The sequence below is a fragment of the Corvus hawaiiensis genome, chromosome Z (assembly GCF_020740725.1).
Source record: "Corvus hawaiiensis isolate bCorHaw1 chromosome Z, bCorHaw1.pri.cur, whole genome shotgun sequence".
Classification (NCBI taxonomy): Eukaryota; Metazoa; Chordata; class Aves; order Passeriformes; family Corvidae; genus Corvus; species Corvus hawaiiensis.
In genome coordinates, this window is record NC_063255.1 from 3,264,592 (window position 1) to 3,287,045 (window position 22,454).

A 22,454-nucleotide genomic window follows, 5' to 3' on the forward strand; every position below is an offset into this window, starting at 1 on the left:
AATGTACTCATTTCATTCCAGATACCAGCATTCATTTTAATACCATTAAGGGATTACTATTTAGACAGACTTAAAATGATTGATAAAATAATTCAACAGTTTTAATATATGCGCTCTATGACAATGCACATAGTCCAGTCTTCCCATAAAATTATAGAAATCCAGAAAGTAATGCATGCGAAGTTAATCTTTTCTGGTGTTCACAACCATAAGAGACTGGGCTGAGAATAAACGCTAACAGTATGACACATTATAACAGAGACCAGAATGAGCATTAGCAATTAGACAGCAGTAGTGTTATTAGAACCTTATTTAAAAAGAAAAATTTTCAACAGCTTTGATTAGACTGACAGGCCAGCACCTATATCTGAAATAGTAAATACTGAGAGACAGAGCTTAACACCCACTCACTAGTTTAAGACTAATGAGCCTTAAACTTAAATCTTGCTAGATGTAAAAATGCCTGGGTAATCACACCGTACAGATATCAAGTCTTTATCTTCTCTGGTTACTGTTTGCTTTAAATGCATGTGATGCAAATTACAGTTTGCACGCTGGAAAATGAGGGAAACTTAAAAAGAGGAGCCTTGACCCTCAATCAAAATTTGACTCTTTCAGAAGTATGGGAATAAAAAGGAAAATAAGGAAAAGGGCAATATCAAAATATAAAAAAGGGAAAAGAAAAGTTTGGTTGGATTGCTAACATCTCCTATCAGTCCAAGACTTCTCAGAGACCTAGTACTGCTCTACAGGTGATCCTTCCTGTGACAAAGTGAAAAAGTCCTCAATAATGGTGAGAGCCTCTAAAGAGTCACCTCTCTTGTCTCCTCATCTTTCCATTGTGATTTCTTCCGCTGTTGGTCACCCTACTCCTCTCCACTCTTCTGCTGTTTCCTCTGTTTCAACGTGGTTTTTTCATACCCCAAGTTGCTTCCCTTGCCGTTCTAATACTACTGTCCCTGACATGCTTCCATCTCACAGGAATGTTCCAGATGACATGCACATCTGGGGACTGCCTGCTTAAATTCAATGCATATAAAACCAGAACACAATCTCAACCAGCAGCAACAATGTTTTTATCACATGCATTGATTAGTTCTGGAAATCATTACTTTGACCCACAACTCTCCTTGCTTCTCCTTCCTTTGAATTCCTGTAGTCACATTTGTCCCCAGCCCCAAGCACCCAAAACAAAACCTTAACCCCACAAACTTGTACTTATTACAAAAATTATTTCTAGGACACTGCTTGCCTGTATTGCTGGTAAGTATTCCTAATTTGTTTCTTTTCTTTTGAAGATATAAGCAGCTTATTTTCACCTATTTTTCAAACTATTTTCTCATTCAAAATCAAAAGGGAGACTCCTCAGTCAATAAAGTTAGCTTCGATCACCATCTATCTAGCTTCATCAATTCTTCAGAGAAACTATGGACAGCATTCCCACATAGATATATAAAATTAATTCACTGTGTGATCCTTCATATTTTCCTTGTCTCTTGGCTTCACAACAATGCTTAAAAATAAAATCCTGACAGCTACCAGGCTGCTGTTGTGCAAATACTACTGCTTATCAAGCTAAACAGTGTTTACTATCACCATCCTCCACATCATGTGCTCCTCTACTGAGCTAAGTCACCCTAATCTGTTCTGAAGGACAATCAACCTGTTGTGTATCCTACACTTGTGTTGAAACATAAGAGGCAATTCCAGTTTGCTTACTGAAACTCCTTTAAGTTACACAAAGGGTAATCATAATGCTTTGGAAAATAATTTATTTTACCCATCCTGTATGAAAATACAGTACATATGCTACACTTATACAAATACATGCATAAAAACCAAATAATGCAGTTATGCTGGTACAAACATTTAGACTTTCCAAGAAGAAAATTTAAAGCAGACATATCTACCTTGTCTGTTTCTTTATTGTCCCAAATCGTAGTAAGCAAAAATATAAATGAAGTTTAACAAAAACTGTAAAATCCAACAGAACAAATATTTTGAGTCCTGATTTTTTCATTAAGGGAGAAGAATGAACCCACAATTCCACCTTGAAAAGCAGCAGTCAAGCAATTTCCTTGGTATCTGAAAGAATGTGGGGGTTTTTCCCCTTGTGCTCCAATTATCTCAGCTACAGCTATAAAAACTACCTTCGTGCTTTCACAGAATCATAGAATGGCTGGTGTTGGAAGGGACCTTAAAGATCATTAGTTCCAACCCTTTTGCCCCAGGCAGGGGCACTTTCCACTAGATCAGGTTGCTCAAAGCCTGATTTAGCCTGGGATGGTGCATTCCCAGCTCTTCTGGGCAACCTGCTCCAGTGCCTCACAGTAGAGAATTTCTTTCCAAAAGCCAATTTAAACCTACTCTCTTTCAGTTTAAAGCCACTCCCCTTTGTCTTATCACTACACACTCTTGCAAAAAGTCCCTCTCCATCTTTCTTGTAGGCTCCCTACAGGTACTGAAAGGTGCTACAGGGTCTCTCTGGAGCCTTCTCTTCTCCAGCCTTCTCTTCTCTCAGCCGGTCTTCATAGGGGAGGTACTTTAGCCCTCCAGTCATTTTCATGGCCCTCCTAAGGACCTACTACAACAGGTCCAAACTTTCAGGAAGTTTTACCTCTTGATTAAAGGGAAGGTATTTCAGCTCCAAAATAAATTACAACATTTGTAGCTGTGAATAGAGATTTAGAATAACTCGGGAATACTTTTTACTTGAAGTCTGAACTTTAGCACTAAATGTAAGGAAGGATTGAAGCAGCAACCATATAAACATCTAAAATGAGCAAGAACATTCTCTTGGTTGAATTTTATATGGCTTAGTAATAGCAAAAAAATCCAGAGAGGCTTCTCCATCTAGCCAAAAGTCAAATCAAGCAGTTTTGTATCCTCAAACAGCAGCCCTTAAATGCAAAAGATAAGCAGGGCTCCTTTCTCACTTACGCAACTAGCTCAAGGGGGAGAGAAAGGGAGCACAAGAGTAAAACATCATTTTACATTATATTCTGGGGAAAATATGAATCCTCTACCTTAAAACCACATTGAATCTAATTAGTTACAGGATTACAATCAAACAATTTTCTGACTGATCAAAAGATTTAAAATGTGAACCATTTGTCGGTTGAATAAGCCTACCAACAAATGAGTTTGATCATCAAGTTCTTCTCAACTTTCTCAATTACAAAGGTCTCCTATTTTGCCAAGCAAATTAAACATATCTGTTAAATTTATAAAAAATAAAGGGTTAGTATATTTTATCTCATTCTCACTCACTTAAGTGGTCCTAACATTAGCATCCTAGGTATCTTAGGCAGACTCCCTTCATCCTTCACTTTCTGAAGTCGTCAGCTTCTAACCCACAATTCGTTGCTATAGCTTTTTTCCCCCCTTCATTTAATTAACAGATGCACACTTCTCACTACTATATTAGCTGGTTTTATATTTAATGTTTTCTAAGCATCTAGCAAAACATCCTTTAACTGATTTCCCTTTAAAACTGAGTAGAAAAGGAATTTCTATACAGATGATTTCACTGAATGGCTTCCAACTGATCTTTACAAAAAGGAAAAAATAAATGCTGCTGATTAAACTTCATATTTATTACGTACAATCAAAGTCAATTCACAGTCATTTACACTTTCTCAACAACAAGGACGTTTTAAATACACTACTGGTTACTGGGCTCCTTTCAATAATAGGTGTGACTCCAAATCCTTCTATAATGACTTCTAAAAATACTGCATCCATCATCTTTTTAAATGCACATTTTAGTATTAGTAGTACAAGACCACCTGCACACAAAAATTAAGTTTCCTGTACTTAAGGAGTTAATCATCCCGTATGGGACTGCTATTTGATAGTCCATAACAAGCTATTTCTGCTGTGGCTTACCACAGAGAAAACCAATTGATAAATGTTACTTTTTTTCAGTTCTCATCAAAATAGCACTGTCTTTTTCCTTCACTTTGCCCTTCCTAAATTGCAAGCTGCTATTTTAACCATCAAACACATCACTCCTTCTACCAAGGGTCAGCGATACTATGCAGATCAACCATAAGTTTTTTCTATTTTCCTTCAAACTGAGTACCCAACACCTTTTTCTTTATAAACATTGCTAGAATTATTCATCAGTCCTTCATAAGCAGTATTTCCAATATCTTGTATTTGTATTAGAAAAAAGTTGGGTACTTTTCCTTCTGCACATTTTAATAGATGTTCTACTTGCCTCTCCTCTGTAATCGATGTTTACTTCCAGTCATTTTTTTTGAGGAAAATCTGTCACCTCTTTTCACCTTAAAATCAAGCCGCTGCTTCATAACAGGAAAACCCACTCCTTCTACACTACTTGTATAGCCAGCTAGCTCACTCTTATCATCACCTTTGTCCTAATTTGCTTATAAGCGGAAGTGTCTGAAGACCACTCGGACCTGCAGAAACACTATGCCATTTGTCCACTTATACAAAAAATGACAGACTGTCTGTCTTGGATGGCTAAAAATCTTCACAAATACATAATCTGCACTATAACATCATCATGGCAATATAGCATTCCAAAACACACAGCACTTCCCCTGTTACTCCTTCCCTGTAAATCAAAATCAACTACTTCTTTTTGCTTCCTGTGTACAAGGCTTCTTTGGACTGAACTTGATGCAGACTGGCTAGCTTCAAATTTACCTAGTCTTATTTTGTGAAATCCAGTGTTTCTCATCCTGATGTGGAATTCTCTAAGACATCAATCTGTACAGCTCTCCACACCATTGTTGTATGATCCTCCAGACACAGCAATGATAGAGGAAGAAAACTATTTTATATAAGCCTGTGCAATTGAATTTGTAAACTTTTACAACTCTTCATATAAAGAAAAATATTTTGGCAGAAAACCAAACTATGGCAAGCCCATTACAGCTCCCCACAGTTGCTTACTGCATCACTGAAGGTAAAGCATTCTATTAGCCATATCTGTCTCACCATCATTTCTTCCCACTAGGAGGAAAATTTACTTTTGTAGTATATTGTATACAACTGGATCCATAAGAAAAAAATATCCTGGGATAGGGGGGAAGCAAGAAACTAAAGGAAAGGAGGAAATTGTCAGTGAGGTCTGTGAATAACACAGAAGCAAACCTTAACTGAAGAAATAGGCACTGACATTCAAAGACAACTGTCGAAAGGAAGTTTACTTGCCTACATTAGCTAGCACTTGATTCTATCTCCATGGAACAATGTAGATGGAGAAGACAAGGAGAGAGGGAAGAGGAAGCCAGAATGTGCCATGCTATTTAAATACATTAAAAGAATTCTCTGCATACTTCCTCTCTGACACCACCACACATTTATGACACTACTAAAGAAGTTTTTTATTTTTGAGTTACTAAATTGACAAATAAGATTCAGGAACTGCTTACATAATGCAAGCATGAGTTCCTCAACATCTAGTCTTTGCACAGAATTAAACAAAGTTGCCTCTATGGAGACAGGATGTTTTCCTTACAATACCCAATTCTGGCCGTGTGACAGCCAGCAAGCTCATCACACAAGTCAACCCTATGATAACCTAATCTTGCTTAAACTCTCTTAGCAGTGCACACATTTTAAGGGACAAACTAACTACCATTCCTCCTGAGTCCTTAAACGAAAAAACATTCAACAAAGCAGTCTAGACTATGTTAATATTGAAGTGCCCATGGGTCTGAGAATCATTTCAGTTAATGAGACAGCTTGTCCATACCTCCTCCCTGCACTACAGGGAACACCAGGCTGGCAGAACGATGAGTCCCCCAAGTGCACTGCCAAGATAAAATACATCTCGTGCTGACTAGTTTAACCTTCACAGCTGAAATACCTGAGATATGTTTGAGCAGGCACTTCATGCCAGAACTTGTCAAATATAACTAGGAAGGGGGAGATTTGGGGTAGCATTTATTGCTACAAGGAGAAATGAATCAGCAAGTCAAGGGGGCTAACTCAGATTAAATATGCAAACCAGAGCTTATATAAGAATCTTGGAACATGTCCAAAATAAAGAATACAAGAACACGGAAGGGATGAGATACAGGGGATCCTTTTTAGCCAGTGTAGTTTTCTTTATTCAGGTGGAAGTCTTGAGAGGAAGACAATGAAATAGGAATTTTCTTGACTGTAATTAAACAGCTTCAAAATTGCATCCTTAAATAAAGCATTGTCAGAAGATGAAATACACTCCAAATACATTGCAAAAGAAGCTGCAAGACTGTGTAAGAATGAAGATTTCAGACTCTTGTCAAATTCACCTATTAGGCAGTGTATGGATTACAAAAAGTTAAAAAAAACTAAGAACTCTGACAACCTTTAGTCTCATGTTTCTGTCATGTATTTTGGCTATTCGCAAGTAAAAACTCATTTATGGTCTCTGTTTCCATGTTGTTTTTCAGTACCTGTAAATACAAGTTGATACACTACCTTCACATTGGACCTAAGCATTGTGCTCACTGTGAATTTAGCAGCTTGACAAATTACAGAACTTTTCCAGAAACTTATTTGTTACAGAACTTTTGAGAAGCTGGGGAACATGCACTCAATTGGCATTAAAAAGCCTCTATCCAAGATGATCGCAAAACATTGGGAACACTTACTAGGCCTTTTGCAATGCCTACAGCAAATATTTCATCACAACATGCTTTACAATTCAATTATTAAAGACATGTGTGCAGCCACAAGCTTATCAAAAAGCACTGGCTTCCCAATCCTGTTCTTTTTAGTGGGTAGAGATTTTCTTCCCCCAATAAAAGCTCATTAATCAAGGCTGCTAATGAATCAACAGTTAGGAGTGAAAAAGGGACTAGACTTAAGAGCAAACGACTGCAAAGCAAGAAGAAACAAACTCTAGATTTAAGCATACCATTTGAATTACCCCAGTAAGACTGAAGTGTTTCCAAGTAAAAACAAGCAGATGCACAGTGAAACTATGATTATAAAACAATGTTCTAATTTAACATAAAATTATTATCAATATTCAAATTCGTGTATTTGCCTATTATCTTACACACATTCAATGTTATTGAACAATATTAGTAGCATAAAAAAAGAAAGAACCTCTTCTAAATCCAAGCCATGCACTGCTGCCTGAACTGTCTACTTTGTGGTTATCTTTGAAGTAAGTAGGACAGTAGCAGCTTATTAGAAGTCTCAGCCTATCCAAATGATAAAATTGTTTCTCTTTTGTGACAATTTTTTCCACAATATCACTCTCTAGTCAGAACTATGACACAAGCCTCAAAAGTTTAACAGAGAAAAACAGCACTTTTTAAAATACTGTAAACAGGAATCTACAGAAACAATAATTGCAAAGCCCTCACACAGAATATCAAGTACTTTTAATATACATACATGTATTTAGGATCTTCTTCTCAAAAAAAAAATGTGCTCCTCAAAATCTAACTTATTTCAATAAAACCCACTCTTTCTCCATGAGCTCATTTTCAAGCAAAAGTTCATAAACTTGGTACGGTCTTTTCACAATTTTTCCTAATTTAAATATCATGATGACTTTCTTTCCAAGCACGTAATTTCTGCAATTATTAAGCATTTAAAACATTATTTTTGCCATTAAAATATTTCCCCTCTCAAAAGCCAAACATTTTCTGTGGCTAGTTAGACATATTTGTGGGTGCATTCTAACTACATTCTTGAATCAGAGCAAGAGATTATGAGAGCAGAATAAAAAAAATGCATTTGCTCAACAGTCCTTATTAGGACAAAGAAAGTAAATTACCTACTCCAGTACATACTGTAATCTACCAAAGATTTTTGTGGCACTTCAATTAGGGACAAAATTTCTTTTTTTAAAGGCCACATCATTCTAGTTATGTTTTCTCACTATTTCCCTATGACCCCTTTCTGAGCACCTATGTGCATCTGCTATGAAATAATGGGATGAAAAATAAGTTTTAAAAAAACATCCCTTCAGTCTTACGCCACCCTAAACATACTGCTAACAATATAACAAATATACACAACCACAACAGTACATGCATGCAACTGAAAAAAAAAAGTTGATTCCCCCAAAACAAAAATAAAACCAACCCAAATCACTCTAACCTTTCTCTAGATAGAATAACAGCATCTAAGTCAGCTTATCCAAGGAAGAAGTATTTGTTTGAAACTCCTTTTATTTTTTGCACAAAGCTACCTGAATACATTACCATAAAATGGGTAATTAATTCAAACAATGCAGAAAAATAGAGTAGAAGCAATGGAAGTCAATTACCTCTACACAAGTGCTAACACAGAGCTGTACCAACTTTAAAATGCAAACAGACCATGCTCTGTGACTCAAGTGCACCAGACTGCCAACCCAGTGAATAATCCCAGCACCCCTTGAGGGAAAGCAACCCCAATTCATATTTATTAATCATCATCCCTACAAGCTACTGTAATACAAATTCAGCAGTTAAAACTTTGTCATTCTTACATGTGTGGGTGAGAGAGGATGTTAATAGCACACTTAAGAGTGTAACTGAAACAAAAACTGTGCCCAAAACATTTATTTCCCCTTATCTCCTTTAACACATTTGGACAGTCACCTACCCAAATTACTCCACCACTGATAATTTACACCATAGGAGCCTGAATCAGTTTCTCAACTGGCACCACAGATTCACCAGGACGTCGAACAGTTTATTAAACCATCCACATGGATCTGTGAAAGAGAATTAAGAAGTGTTTTCAAAATGATGTGTGTAAGCGGCCTTGCACAAAACTAAGACAGTTTCAAATCTACACATTTACTTTGTTCTACACCAGAACCAAACACAGACAACACAGACGCAGTAATATGTAGCTTACCACAACAACCACCATTCTACCAACATGCATTTTTATTCTTTGTCAAATCTGAACATAATGCAAACAGAAAAAGCAGTGTGTCAAAACACAGAAAAGGTAGAACTGATTATCATTTCTTCCTTCTATGGCAGCCAAAAGTGAAACACATACACTGCTACCAAGCTAGAGTTCAGCTCCCTGTTATTTGTATGAATGGAGTCAATTATCAGATTAACAAAATGTAACCAAAACCAGCAAGAAGTTAAGCGCGGGACCTCAAATGAACAACCTCCTCTCAAAGCACTACAGTTGTGGTCAATCTCAAGCATGTTCTCTGAAAGAGAATATATAGAAAGAATCTATACCACCCACACAGACACAAATGCTCCCACAGTCCTCATGGGGAAATAAAACTCACTGCAACAGATGAGTCTTTAAAAAAAGCTTCAACTATTTCAACTAAACCTACCAGCTGCCTTCATTTAGCTTAACATGAGATTTTATTGAAAGTCTGCAGCCACAGCTATTGGCAAGAGTGGAGACGCTTACAAGTAGTTGGATCTGTTTCTCAGAAGCTTACTCCGCCTGGTGAGATTTGTGAAATATTGACATACACTCTGTATGTTGAGGATACAAATTTTACTATGTGGTCCTGTATGCAGTAAATATAGGATGCATGTGGAACACACCCATGGCCTCATCTTGGTGACATTTGTTGAAGCCAGTTCAAATAAAGTGCCAAAATACAGAAGAATGGTTTCTCATCTGTTTTTAAAACAGCAAATACATCCCACCAAAAAGAAAAAAGGTCTAATAAATCTAGGTTTCTATGTTGACAAATGGAATCTTTCCTGAAATAAACTGTTCTTCAGGAGATCAGATCCTGATTAGCACTTAATATACAGCCACAAAACCGAGTTTCATGATTCCTAAAGTTTCTAAGACAAACAGCAGCAACAGAATTGTCAATAAAAGAAGTGTTTCTGCCACTGTCAAAACACCGAGATTTAACAAACCCTAAACCATCCATAGTAACACAGCTGGTTAACAGATCTTAGCTACCTTTTCCAAAACGTTGCAGGTATCAGCTCCCCATGGTGCCATGGCCACCTCAAACAGAAACTCTAAAGGATGCCACAGTTGATGACTGCACTGCTACTTTCCTGGCTTTCTCAGGAATAAAAAAAATTGGGTTGCTGACCCTTAAAGTGGTGGCTCTAGAACTTCCCTTCTAAAATTTTCCTACTGCTTTCCCACCTACAGCCAAAATTCTTGCATGGCTGAAAATACTAACAGAAGTATTGCATTAAATCAAGTTTATATCTAGCCAGCAACTCCCTTCATACACACCCTGTTCAGGAACTGACGGTCTATGATGTAAAGCCTGGAATAGCTTTCTCAGGTCTTAACCAAGGAGAGCAGACTAACTTCCTTCTCTCGTCTTGAAATCTTCCAGAGAAGATTCAGTTCAATTTGAGATGTAAGTGGCACCTTTATAGATAAAGAATGGACTGTTGAACATGCTGTCTCTTCCAGATTACCTGTTCAAGTTTTTGACTACCGGGCATGCACAATACAAGTGCTCAGTGGTAAACTAGACTCCAAAAGTTAAGGGTTGAGGAGGAGTAAGAAAATAAGAATTTTGCACATTGTTAGAAGAAAGACTTTTGACACTTCTTCTCCTAAGGCCAGTTTTCCCCCCAGCAGGGTAAGTTAGAAAGTAAGTAGAACTAAGGCTACACTCTACTTCTGGCTTTTTCATTATCAGAGACATGTAATTTTTAATTGAAACACACTACCTAATTAATACCAACAAGCCATTTCAACTGAAATGGCTGATGGGCAGGTCACTATATGAAAAACGACCCATATTACATTTGAGTTATAAACTCCTTTCACAACAGTTATTAACAACCAGGACTTTCCAGAACTAGACAGATTTGTGCTGTTGAATACCTAAAATCACCCTTTGTAGACAATATCTTGGAGCCTTTGTGGCTGCAAAGACAATTAGGAGAAGAATCAACTTGGATTTAACTCCACTATCACACTTGTGAAAGCCATGCTGCATTTCAAAAATAAAATGACTTAAAACACAGAACAATTTTTTTCCATTTTACTGTTTCCAGTCCCCTGTTACTGTTACTCAGTTTTTTCAATATATGACATGAATGATCAAGGTCTGCTTATATATACGAAATTTTGTTTAAGTACTTTGAAAAATCAGGTGCCATTAGTACTTCTATCAAGCACTTAAGAGTCTGCAAGAATGTATCCTAGAGCCTACACTAAAATAACTGGTAATATTACATTATAAACCAAGGATATCTATCACTTTGGCTAAGCATACTGGAAAAAGATGCCAGATGGAACACCACAATGGAGGCTACTTTCATTTCCACCCAGAGCCAAGAAACATCATCATACCACTATCTTAGCAAGAGCAACTACTGACAGCAGTGAGCAATGGAAAAGATCACTTAAAGCAGCAAAACTAATTTAGAAATATTCTACTAATCAAGCTTTAATATTATAAAAAAAACTATTTGAGATATTTATTAAGTCAGTTCTACTGAATCAGTAGATCTGTGCATAAAAGCTAACATTTTGCTTTCACAATGAACAGGAAAAAAAATCATTTATTACCACAGGATTCTTCCCCTCCACTTTCTTCATCTACCAAGACAATCTTAAAAACGCTACTTAAATTTTTGTTAAGCATGGTTTAGCTGAATCCAAATAATAGAAAAATATGAACTTAGGAATTCATGAGCATAATTACTAGCAGTGCACGTACAAAATCAATAATTTAGCAACTACATTAATGTGGTTGGGCATGAACTGAATAAAAAGCTCTCCTCAATTGCTTTCTGAAAGCAAACAAATACTTTGCATATTTTTTTCCATTAGGTCGGACAAACAGAGGATGCATATAATTACAGATAACATATAAAAATTAGTTAGCCTACATTACAAGAAGTTGTTTAGATATGTATTTATTTTACTTTAAAAAAAAACCCCTGTAATAAGTGCTTAAACACACTTGACTACTATCCTTCAAAGTGTTAAAAGATGATCTGGTTATTGGAAGCCAGGTGATTGGGAGGAGAGGGCATCAACTTGCAGATACTTTGTGAGCTTAAATACTTGATGTTGAGTAGCTGACTGATTTGTACGCAACCTTAACACTTAAATTCTGCCTTGGATCCTAAATTCTTCTCTAGATCAATGACTCAAGGGGAAGGGTGGAAAGGAACCCACTCCAGCAGTACATGTTAATGTCACTAAGCTCAGCCCCACTACTGGCTATAATTCCAGCATGCAAGACTCACAGTTCATATCTAAGTGTCAGGACTGATACCAGAAAATACATGATCTTAGCAGAGAGAGAACGAGTCATTTTTATGGATCTTAAAATAGCCTTTCCCCCATACCCCTCCTTACTTCAGGATACAGAGATATAAATACAGGCAAATACACCTAAAAAGCAGTGTTCAATTTGTATTCTAATCACACAGCAGAATAAATGTAAAAATACATACAGTTATCTTTCAGAGACCTTTTCTGCCCAGCATTTTAAGACATGCCAGATGCACTGAGACTACATGCCAGTCCCTCAAAATCTGACTCTTCCCCAAAATCCCAAAACTGCAGCATCAAAAAAAAAAAAGAAAAACCAAAACAAAAACCAAATCTTTCTGGTTTAAGTGGAAAAAATACAAGAGAAGGATAACTTTAGAAACACAAAAAATGAATGCAGTTGATAGTATTTCAGTCCCACATTCACTTAGAAGGGAAGGGATTAACGCAAACATGAAACTGTACCAAAAGGAGATACACTTGCCCTCAGGTTCAAAGTCAATTCCAATTTACCACACTCTAGATTCTTATTACAGATAGACTCTCACAACTGAAATAACATATGAAGGAAACATAAAATGCGCAACTTTTTCCACGCTCATTTGCAAGGTCAACAGTCACTTCAGTGTCTTAATAACTAACTAGACTATGCATGCATTTAAGAAAAAAATCCTAGTGTATTTTCAGTCTGGGGTAAGGGAAGGAAAAGAAACAATCAACCTTTGCATCACATTTTCAAAATTCCAGTCCCAGAGAAATGAATATCATCATACTAGTTACTCTCAAGTATGCAGAAGATCATAATTTAGAAACCACCTTCAGGAAGAATTCAGTATCTCCAAATCCTGCATAGCTTAATCCTTGTACTACATAATTTGAAAGAATAAGCCTAATACCTACGTTATCTTCCCAAATACAATATTCAAGATAATTTGGGACTTAATATATTCTGAGCTTTTTTCCTATCTCTGAACCCTAGGAAAATAAATTATCTTACAGCAATCACTATTTCCCCTGAAACACTACATCAAATACTTACCAATCAGCCAGAAGATAAACTGTTATTTTGCAGATTAAAGAGCAGGACATACAAATAGACAACTGCTGTCATGAGAAATACCTTAACTGCTTAAGGATGTATTGAGAACTATCCATTTGATGCCTTAGTAGTCCAGTAAGCAGGCAGTGTTCAGCTAAGCTCTCTCACAGATGTAATTGCTACTAACACTGGTGTGCCTGGAGAAGGAAGAAGTCCTCACAACTCAGTTTAAAGGTCTGTCATGTGATGACTCTAAGAAGGGCATTGTAGGGAGCAATTTAAACTCGGATAACAAGAAATACATTTTAAATTCACTAGTGCTTTAATAGATCACAGAACTCTCTCCAGAGAAGCAAAGATAACCAGAGTATCAGAGTCTTAAAAAGTGGGTAACAGCACAAATACCAGCTGTTTCTGTTTACCTCATGCCCATGAGTGCCACCTCCTCCCTAATATAGGGGCTTGGCCCTTCTGGCTAGAGGAGGGAAAGATCAGAAGTCACCTGCATTTCATGCCTGCAATACAGTCAAGTCAGGCCACTATACATGGCTCCTCACTACAGCCCTACAGCACTTCCACACGCAGCTGGCAACCTTCCCAGAAGATCTGAAAATGATCAAGCTAAATGTCTTCTATTCTTCCATCCTCTGCCCCCTAAATTATCTTGCACTTTTAATTCCTCCATGAATGAAGGCGATTCTACCCTGCCCACCTGAAATGAAAAAGTAAAATACTTTAAAGGCATTGCACACTGTGACAGACATTTCTGAGTCCATCATTTTGTTATAATACATAACATATGAACTTGTTTACTAATCACACCAACTGCCCATCACCTGTCAGTTCTCCAGTCATACTAGCCTAGAGGTCTAATCTGAAGGCAGAGCATGCCACATTCAAATACTGCTGACCTACACATTTCAATCAAGAGATCCCTCTAGATAATGAAAAACACAAAGCCACCAGAAATCCCAATGAACTAAAGAGGCTAGATATATAAGTGTCAAAAGCAAGTGCTCTGAAACATAGCCTTCAGGAGAAAAGGACTTCATTGTTGCTTCTCCTTTTCCATAGTTAGTTATTTCACACTCCTGCAGCAATTAAAAACCATTTTACAGAGAAACATTAAATTCCCATCCTACTGTCTCAAGTCTGCAAGTCAATCTATGGCAAGAAAAAGCAGGAGAGATGGGAGGTGGTAGACTTTAAATCTGCCCAAAAAGAGATGTAACTGGGTAAGTATCCCAGTTTTTAAGTGCACTCTTGACTTTTATGTATGTATTATCAAGGATCAAATCACTGATGATGAATAGCAACATTTACATTTACTGTGGGTAAGTGGAAGACTATTCCAAACAAGCCATTGGAACTCAAAAGGCAAGTCAATCTCCATTGTGCAAAATTCAAACTAGAGCCTGCTGAAGCAAGAGTAATCTCTGCTTTTCTCTCTACCTTTTAAGCTGCCTTTAACAAAACCTGCCTTTTATTACAGCTAGGGTTTGCATAACCACACTGGAAGTTCAATCAGTAACTGATCCAAAAAGCCTAAACTGCAAGACATCGGGGAGAAGTTTTTTTTTTTAAGATCAGTTTGCTCAACAACTCACTGACTTTCAGTACCATGTCTCCACCTTCAATACCTTGCCTTCACCTTCAGTACCTTGTCTTCTTTCTAATGCAAAGAACCACACCAGAAGCAAAGCAGATGCATGCAGAGGAGTTGCAGCACAATGTAAAACTAGACATTTAGTCACAGGCTTTATAAATTAAGACTCCTTTAAAGTAAAGGTGATAACTTGATTATTACTGGTATTTTTCTTTTAGTACAAAAAAGATGTATCAAAAACCATATGCAAGCATATTTTAATGCTCACAACAGCAGAAGTTGATGGCAAAATTCATTTATGCGTGTCACATTTATAATTTAGTCTGCCTTGGATTCATAGTTTTGGTAGAGGGGGCAGGAGGGAGTAATTAAAAAAAGAAAAATTTGCCATGCTAAATATCTACAGGCAGCCAAGAAGAAACAAGGATGCTCCATCAATCCAGTAAACAGGTTGGTCCGGACACTGACTGTATCAGTAAGCTATACTGTACAGAACTGAAAGAAATTTTCAGAGGATGTGGTCTGAACCTCAAGACACTGTTGCTTAGCATGTGCTGTGCATGTTTTTGCAACAAAAAGTCAATTACTTGCCTACAAAGCAATGCTTTCAATTTACTAAAGACTTGAGGGAATGGGAATAAAGCACACAAAAGTATATGGCCATCCCCAACATGGTAAGTTCAAAATTTACATACACTTACTTTCTTTTAACCAAAGCAAAAACCCTTTTTAAATTCCAAAGTGACCAATACAAGGAAGTGCTTTGTAAAGAGCCACTATTGACAGAAAGTCTCAGTTTTTCACTTCAGCCTAATACTAACATTAAAAAATTTTTTTTAAATATTCAGTTAATATCAACCTGTAATTCAAGCCATAGATACACTGAATAGATTTACAAAAATTGATATTTATATACACAACAGTGTCACTGATCTAGACGTATCTTTCACGTCCCACTGTTCTTAAAATATAAGTGAAGATACACAAAATGCAGTTCTTCCTAGAGCATCAGAAAGCTGCCACTTTATAATAAGTGATGCCCATGACTTAGAGCAGAATGCAACTTATTTCCAATCTTGACGGTAAAGGTGATTTGTCCTAAATCAAGCCCATAAAATAAGACATTTTCTATTAACCCTCAGATGTTTGGATGTAAAGCAATGCTAGTAATTGGTATGGATGAAACCAGTCTCTACAGTGCACCCAAGTTTCTCATCTAAATTCCTCTTCTACATCCCATCCTACTAACTGATTAACTTAGAGCCACCCACACCATGCACCTCGAAAAAAGACTTAATAGTAAATATTGATAAGAAGAAATAGAAACAGGTTTTTTTCATTTAAAAAAATCCTTCAATGATGCTGTCTTCTGGTCTGCTTCCAAATCAACATTACCAAGGTCTTGGAGAGCCTAAGGAGAAGGGACATATTCAGGGAGAAACCACAAGAAAGGATGAAACAAAGCATAACAGTCAATATGCTTTCAAAAGTCAAAACAGTTATATGTCATGGTTAATTAAATCATACAGTAAAATTAAGTTACACAGTACCTTAAAAAGAAACAAAACAACCAAAGATGAAACAACACAACTGTTTAAACAGAGAGGTATAAAATAGATATTTACAACCAACAGCAGAGAAAAATCTTAGAAAAGAATTTTGGAATAAATGCAAGGAGGCAAAAAAACCCCTGTAGAATCCCTAGCATAATTTGTCTATTAAAACCAGAAATGACAAGTGCTTTGATGACAGTTTCAGTTGGTTAAAGAGTGAGAAAAGACAATATATTGTATTTGTTGCAAGTACACTGCAATTTGTAACATTTGCATGTTCCAAAAGGCAAACCCCAATTTTGTGTCAAGATTATGCTTTGTGGAGGACTGCATCAACACTATGATAGTAGCACATCCAATTTGAACCGAGGCATGTGAACTAATTTCCAAGTCTGTTTGAAAATTAATTCCTGCTACTCATGATGACAAGGGCTAAATTGCAAGTAAGATTTAACTTGATATTTCACACTGAAAATATCAGCAAACCAGGCCAGACTCAACAGAATTAACAGATAGTTCTAAGGTGCAGGGAGGAGCAGGATGCCCATAGATACTTGGTTGTACACCTGAAGTACATTTCAGATACACAAAAGAACGAAAAGAAAACATAGACCTGAGAAAACATTTCTTTGTCTTAATACTTCTGGTACTTCCTACAATTCAATAGCTACAGAACCCTCCTGTAGCCACTGATAGCTGGGAGACAAGCAGAAACACTGGAATTAACTGTGCTTGAACAGGTCACACCCCCCTGTGGCTAGCAGGACCACTACTCCTTCACAAAACACAAGATTTGGTGATTAGAATGAAGATAAACATCACACTTCAAAGAAGAACAAAGGCTGAGGAGGAGGAGGAAAGCTCAGGTATACCAGAACATGTTTCTATAGATTTTCTCATAACTATTGCAAAGAAGGCTGAGACCAATCAAACTAACACACACCAGGATCAGGGAAGGCAATTGGACTGCCAGAACAAATACAAAAGCCGGCAATAACCCAGCTGACTTGGTCCAAAATACAAACAGGCAACTCCAGGATTTACCTCATCTCTCAGCAGATAAGCACATCTTTAAATGGTGGTACCATTACCATGGGACAGCTGAAAATCTCAGGAAGTGGAATTTAAACCAGAAAACAAACACAGCAGCACCTCCTTTTTCAATCCAAGAGACAAGAACATATCAAGCTTCCAACACTGCTTCACAACTGATGTCTTACAATCACTCCAAAAAACCACAGAAATTACAGTAGTTATGGCCTCCGCTACAGCCTCTGCTTCATGTGAAGCCACTCTATTACTAAATGCTTGTTTTAAACAAATCCATGCCTTCCACAGCTATGAAAGTAAAACACTTGCCCTGTCTTCTCTTTCCGGGACCTCTCATTTCTTACACAAGACTGAACAGCAATTAGGATGTTACATAAGTTAATTTACTAAAGTTAATTTTTACCTCCACTTCTAATCATAGTGATTGAACAGAAAGAACAAACAAGAGAAAAACATTCAGAAAGAACAAGCAAAATTTCCTTAGAAGAGATGTACTTCGCTCCTCTGGCTTAAAGAGGCTTTTAAAGGCTTTTAAATTATTTCAGGTAAGTAAAAATTGTGCAATATATTAGTTAGAAACTAATCATGATGAAATTACAGATTCTAGATACACACGTATTTTTCTATCTACCACCTACTTTGCCAATATGGAATAATAAGCAACAAAATGCTAGGCCTTGGGCTTGTGTCTTTATAAACTCTGCAATATTTGGAGCTATTAGTTGTAAATGTTCTTACTCCTTGTCTTGAGAACTTGTTGGAATTAGACACTGGGCAGAAGCAAAATCTTTCACTGCTTATTTCTATCAACCATGGTTGATATACTTCTCTCACAGTGCTGTAAAGAAACACATATGCTACTAGCCTTAAAAAAAAAACAACCAACCAACCAAAATAAAACCAAAACCTCCAAAGAACGAAGTAAACCAAATCACCCACCAAACACCTGTATACTGTGCACAGGCCTATATATCCAAGGAGGAAAACATAATTATCTTTTTCCTATTTCTTCATCCTTATTGATAGACTCCTGGTTTCAACTTCCATCTATGGCATATATAAAACAAAGAAAAAATAGGGGCTGGGGAAACAAACAGTAGTGAAAATGCTAACAGTGTAAGTCAGCAATTGGTATTTAATACCATCCTCACTACAAAAAGTCCTTTTTAAGCCCTTAACTCAGGAAATAAAATAGGTTTGAAAAACATAATCACCACATTCTATTTCACATGAATATGATATTTTTATTCGTTTGACATATGTTGCTTCCTGAATGGATTTAATGTATTTTGGCATTCCAGAACAAAACTGCTCTCAGTGTTTGGCACTTCATGTACAATGCAGCCAGGAAGCCACTCCTTAAGACTATGCAGCCATCTGCAGCAGATACCAAAGGTTTTTGACAAGCAAGCTGCACTGCTGTAAATATGCAGTATTTAACTATAAAAGTTCTCATCCATTAATCAGACTCTGCACGTAATTGGCTGCAGATAAATTCAGGTGATCTGCAACACAAAACAGGTCAGCACAGAAAACAGAAAGGGGAAAAGATAATTTAAAAAAGAAACCATTTATTATTAGAAGATTACTGGTTATTTAAATTAATTATTTTGCTTACTAAATTGTATGTCCACACATAAAACCCCAGGCCCTGATGCTCTGCCTTACATGCATGCCCCCTCAAAAATGCAATTGCCAGAATTCCTGCCTAAACCTAGGACAGATCAAACAACAGAGGTCAGAAGAACACAGCAGGCCCAGAACACCCGAGATACAAAGTAAGCAGATACTGGGTCCATGGGAGGGGAAGGAAGAACCACACTCAGAAAACACTGCTGCACCAAATCCAGGTTACGTAACTCAATCTATGGTAACAGAAAGATAAATGGAGTTCAAAGGAAGTACATGTGGGTATGTCTGTTCATTCCCCATTTTGAATTTGGTAGATTTCAAAAAAATATATATCCTACCAAAAACCACAAATAAATATGCATTCCAACACTTAAAAGACTATGCAGTGCCCTAATGGAAGCTACTGCTTGAAGAGAAATAATATATAGAACTAGACTTCCATTTCATTTTATAATTCCTCCCCCTTTAAAGAACACTTCTGTCTCTGTGTTCTAAGTATTATCCACTTCAACAAGCTGGTTTGGTTTTTGTTCTTACATGTTTAATATAAAATGCAGTACTAAAACCAGAAGCTTTTATTCACAATGCAGCTTTAAAAAGTTTTACTTTAATACAGCTTTTTCACTGCTACAATAAGGAGCAGCCACTATTTTTTAAAAAAGCAAAGGTTCAAAAAAACAAAACAAAACAAAAGGCTGTATTTTCCAGACTCTAAGTATCTTGTCCCTCTAGTTTATACAATAATTATGCCACATATTACCTCAACACTATTCTTAGCAGTTTTAAGAGTTACTGTCCTGGACATATAAAGAAACCCCTGAACCTACTTAGCTCTGTCTGTTGTTCTTCGTTACATTAATTCTACAACCAATACACAGATCCTGATACATCCCAATTAGCTGTTCACAATGGTGATGCAGAAGAATTACTCCTCTCTGCACTGGCTGTGGTTCTAACTACAACACTCTTCAATCTTCCGTGTGCATAAGCACCATTATTCTTGTCCTCTATTCACTCAGCTTTTCTCTCACAATGCATATTTGATTTTTGCCAATTTATAATCTCTTTTCATTCCCAACACAGTGATGAAACATTTAAGTTAGTATTTTTGTACTAAATTGTCTTTTCCTTTACTTAGTGTTGCATCCCTTTAAGTGAATGGATGATGATTAAAGAAAAGAGAGCTGTTACGTTATTTTTATTTTAGTCTATCAGGCATTTTGCAGGTAAAATAAGCAATTGATACAAAAAAAATTAGAAGAAAGCTATTCTTGAATGGTTTCTTAAGTACTTTTGCCTCTTTAGATAGGGAAGAACAATAGTTTACTGCTTAGAATAAAATTTTTATGAATAACTTAGAATTTAGACAATTATATTTAAGTACACTTCCTCTTAAAAGTGTTGTTTTCAATAGAGATAATAATTCACTATCGGAAGCCAAAACCAAGTTTTTCACCTGACAGGAGATTTAAGATGAACTAAAGAGTCTTCTTTCTCATCAAAATGCTAATTACAGCCTCAAAACTGAATTCAAAGTTGATTTAATAATAACTTTAAGTGTTACTTAACTTCTAACACACTGTGCTTTCCAGCATGAGAAAAAAATAAAGAAAAAAATACTTTGACACTACTGCAGTAAAAAGTGGGACAGTGCCATACTGGTTTGCTATTACTACGTCACCCTCTTTTCTCAGAATAGGAAAAACTGACTGAGGAGGACAACGTAGGAATTTCAGAGAATTTCAAAGCTGTGATTTCCAATAATTTGAACTGTCCAGTGTATACTTCAGACTTCTCAAAGATTAAAACCAAGTTAATACAAAACTGGGGGAAATGAGTAATATTCCGATTTTGAGGGAAAGTTATTCCTCTGTAGATATTTCATAGTCTGAAGCTGAAATTGAAAATTTGGTCAAGATTCAACACAAGTGGAATGACACGTGAGCTACGGATCTAAAATGAGCAAATACATATTTAAATTCAGTGGAAATAAGCAGGGACTCACTCCACAGACGAGAGGAAGTACTGTTTTTAAAAGGTTAAGGAACAATTTGTTGGTTCTTCATTGGTTAGTTTATGTAAAGGGAGAAGCAAAGTAAGAAAGAGAATAAGACAAAAATATTGATTAAACACGTTTCTCTCCCACTCTAACACTTTCTTCTAACCTGCTCCATTGACAAGGCCACAATCTTTCTCTTGATGTGTCACCATTTGCTCTGCAAAACCAATTCAGTAATTGATGTCATGAAAGACTACAGTCAGGACATTTGAAATCTTGACAATACGTCTCCAACAGATCTCACAATTTCCCACAGAAAAATCCCACAGAAATGTTTGCCTGCTTTACGATCTTTTTCTAGTAAAAAAAGCATTGCAAAACCACAGAATGATTCCAGAATCCTCAGCATTTCTTCTGCTTTGTTTCAGTAAAGCAAAACAAAATAAATCCTCCCTGAAAAATTGATGAACTCACCCAGATAAATACAAATGAAAGAGTAAATGAACCTCAAGTCTTTTAAAATCTATTTTAAGTATATCTTGCTTTCCTAGTACTTGTATTACTTTCATTTTCGTTTAGTTAGGTTAAATACCTGGTAGCAGACCCAAAGCCTTAACATGTAAATTAAAAATAACATACTGGAAGAACAGGATTGTCTGATAGTCACAGAAGGCCCACACCCTCACAAAACATTGTTCAGGAAAACAAAACCCTCCTAAAAAACACAAATAAGATATAGATGAACAATTTTATAGTAAAATAGTAAAGCTCTGAAGGCTTTTTCTTCTCCCATATCAATGTTTCTGATCGTATCCATCAGGATCAGAGCCAGATGGATTGACAAATTCTGAGTTCCAACTATTTTCACTCCCTGTCACATTCTGAGAAGATGGTTTAACATGTCTATTTCCATCCTTTTTCACTTCTTCTTACTTAGAGTCATTAATATTTGTCACCTTGTTTTTAACAGTTTCCTGACACCCATATGCGAACCAACAACAGTGACCTGAGAAAAGTCACAAGTAAAATTGTAGGTTTGCTCCAAATACTATTTTCTAGCACTGCACACTCAATTCCCTTTGCCTGTAACTCCTCCAAGTTTAAAGAACTCATTAGTTACTTAGAATAAATCACTCTGTGTAAGTTTACTACAGCATAGCAGACATAAATGGTGTAAAAACTGAAGAGGTATGAATCAGGAAGAAGTGAACTTTTGAATTTTCTCCCTCAGTGATGAATTTTACTGCCAATCCCTAAAAAATATAGAGCAGTTCAGAAATTAAATAACCAACAGAGCTCCAGGGTTAGCACCACATATGATTATGTGACCAGAAGTAACCCAAAATTAGTATGTTCTCCTAAAAGGAGCTAACTACCAACCTCACATTCCAGGCCACCACATACAAACATGCC

General features: G+C 36.6%; 1 protein-coding gene across 8 annotated transcripts in view; it reads right to left on the bottom strand.

Moving 5' to 3' along the window:
* Positions 1–22,454, bottom strand: part of ERBIN (erbb2 interacting protein) — a 119,370-nt gene that overhangs the window by 90,509 nt on the left and 6,407 nt on the right. For 7 of the 8 annotated variants that reach the window (XM_048290870.1, XM_048290871.1, XM_048290868.1 and 4 more), the window contains exon 2: positions 8,566–8,677. The exons of the other annotated variant lie outside the window; for it this stretch is intronic. The gene's annotated coding sequence lies outside the window, so the exon portion shown is untranslated. The remainder of the gene's footprint in view (positions 1–8,565; positions 8,678–22,454) is intronic. 8 annotated transcript variants of the gene reach the window in all.